The sequence below is a fragment of the Pteropus vampyrus genome, unplaced genomic scaffold, assembly GCF_000151845.1.
Source record: "Pteropus vampyrus isolate Shadow unplaced genomic scaffold, Pvam_2.0 Scaffold274, whole genome shotgun sequence".
NCBI classification, from domain to species: domain Eukaryota; kingdom Metazoa; phylum Chordata; class Mammalia; order Chiroptera; family Pteropodidae; genus Pteropus; species Pteropus vampyrus.
Window position 1 is genome coordinate 50,100 of NW_011889055.1, and position 2,631 is coordinate 52,730.

General features: G+C 50.2%; 1 pseudogene; it reads right to left on the reverse strand.

Annotated features, from left to right (window-relative positions):
* Positions 1 to 1,820: 1,820 nt before the first annotated feature.
* Positions 1,821 to 1,939, reverse strand: LOC111729670 (annotated as a pseudogene).
* Positions 1,940 to 2,631: the final 692 nt, after the last annotated feature.

A 2,631-nucleotide genomic window follows, 5' to 3' on the forward strand; every position in this document is an offset into this window, starting at 1 on the left:
GGTTTTGAATTTGCAGATTCAGCCAAGCCCAGGTCGGAACGGTGTCTTCGATCTGTGGTCAGGAGTCTGAGGCTGCTGGAGGACGAGTGTATGCATGTTCTATGCCATTTTCCATGAGGGACTTGAGCATCCCCGGATTTTAGAATGGGGGATGGTGTCCTGGGACCAATGCCCCACGGGAACCTAGCGACGACAGCGGTTAAGTCTTGGGGGAATCAAAGTTATACAGGGACTGTTCGGGGGTTGGAGCCCCTAGCCCTCATCACTGGAGGGTCAGCTGTAAATTCTTTCTAAGGGTGTGGTCTCTGAGCCCATCAAGCTGATTAAATTATGTGTAAAGGGATTAGCCTCGGACTAGGGAAAGCATCTACCTTCACTCTTGAGAAGTGGCTGCTGAGATGGCTCTTTGCTTCCAGCTTTTCTTTCATAAGATGTAATTCCGACCCCCGCCCCCGCCCGCCCCTTTTGTGCACATGGAGGTTTTTCAAGAAAAGCAGCCATTCTGAAGAGGACCCGAGAGCGAGAAAATTCCAGTGAGTTACCAAAGAAGATAAAGGTGGGAGGGATTGTTTAAAAAGGGACAACGGGCCCAAGATGAACTTATTCATGCTAGGGACCCAGGTCAGCAAACGAGATTTAATATTTAACTGAATGGCAGTTTCCGGCTTCCCAGAACTGTGACTTCTAACCAGTTGACAGAGAATGAACTGGAATGACCTGGTCAGCACTAGTAAGACAGTCTGCCAGATAGGTGGCCCCTTCTGTCGCCTCAGGCTGACTTTTCTACAGCTGGGCGGAGCTCCTTCCTACCAGGTGAGATGCTGCCCAGTTCACGGCTCTTTCCATAAAGCCAATTCGATCCTTAAAATTGACGCAGTTGAAACTAATCGGGGGAGCACTTCGTAAGTTATAGGAATGTCTAACCGCTATGCTGTACACCTGACACGAACATAAAATAATGTTGAATGTCAAGTGTAATTGAAAAAAAAAAAAAATGTCCCCGGTTGAATTTTGACATGAGAAACACTGATGGTCATGATGTGGTTGAGCAGAATTGTGTTTTCCTCTCTGGGACTGCCCTCAACCTGCCCAAATCTCACTTGGTTTTCTACAGCAGCTGTGCTGTTCCTGCAGCTCAGGAAGAGAAATCGTAGTTATTCGATGCTTGTTTACTGAGTGCCTGCGATGTCCAGGCAGTGTTCTAGGAGCGGGAAATGCAGCACAAACAAAAGGGAGACATCCTCGGTCTCAGGTGCAGTGTAGACGAAAAGTTAAAAAGCAAACATATACCAGTGATGAGTGTGAACGTACCAAAGTAAAGGGCTTGAGGACCATGGCTGTCCTATTTCAATCAGGTGGCCTGAGGGACTTTCTGACAAGATGATGGCTGATTTAAACCAAGTTCAGAGAGAACTTGGAGTCCCGATTTAGGGAGTCCCCGGCCAACTTTGCCACATCTGGGCCGTGTCCAACTTCTCTGAGTCCGGCCTGTAAAATTCAGCATGTGTAAGGAAAATGCAGCATAAGTGATAGGGATTGCTAGTTTATGAAATGCGATTTTATTATGGTACGAATTTTATGGTTGCCATAACTTCCCCGCGCTCCAAGGAAAAAAATATTACAGTCTGCTGAGGGGCTTCTTGGTACAGTCTTCGGCATTAATAATTAGGAGGGGGATTTCAGAACCCCCCCCCAAGCGAGCAGGCTCTGCCCTGACCATGCAAATTCAGAAAGCCCGCGATTGCCAGCTTCAGTGCCCTCTCCGTAAACTGGAGATGAAACAGTAGTGCCCACCACATCGTTTTGGTTTTTTTTTTAAACGCCTATAGCACCTGGTCTTCCTAGGTGGTCTCTCATCCAAGTGCTAACCAGGCCCAACCCTGCTTAGCTTCTGAGATCAGATGGGATCGGGTTTGTTCAGGGTGGCATGGCCGTAGACTTTGGGATTTTGGTCGGTGGTGTTAAAACTGGCATCCGCTGAGCCACAGCCATATTTATTGACACCCTGAACCACGTGCCAGGCATGGCCCTAAACAATGGAAGTGTATCCATTCTTGTTACTCATAACAACCCAGAAAACCAAGTCGTATTTTCAAAGGCATTAAAACAGTTTTTGATGTATTGGGATGACATTGGTTAATAACATTATGTAGGTCTCAAGTGCGCGAATCTGTAACACATCATCTGTGTCTTGCACCGTGTGCTCACCACCCGGAATACACAGCGATGGGAGACTAGAACTTGAGCCGCTTTTACGGCCAAGGAAACCAAGGCACAGAGCAGTTAGTTCCAGAGTCCACGGCTAGTGTCCCCAACCCGGACGACGTGCCTCCAGAGCCCTGCAGGGCTACGCAGCGCGGAGCCCCGGGCCCGGCACAAGGTAAGAGCGCGTCAAGCCTCCCCGGCGGACGCGGTCACCGGTCCCAGACAGGGGCCGCGCCACAGTTGCCCTTAGGAGTTGCTTAGGGTAGCCGGTTTGTCGGAAGGGGAAACTAGGGGTGCTTAAACAGCAGCCACAAAGTGTACTTAAGTGGCGGCGCTCGGAGGAGCTGGGGACTGCGGGCAGGGGGAGTTCACCGCCCACCCCTCGGCAGCCCGCTTGGCGAGCTGACCAGCGCCCCTCCCGCAACC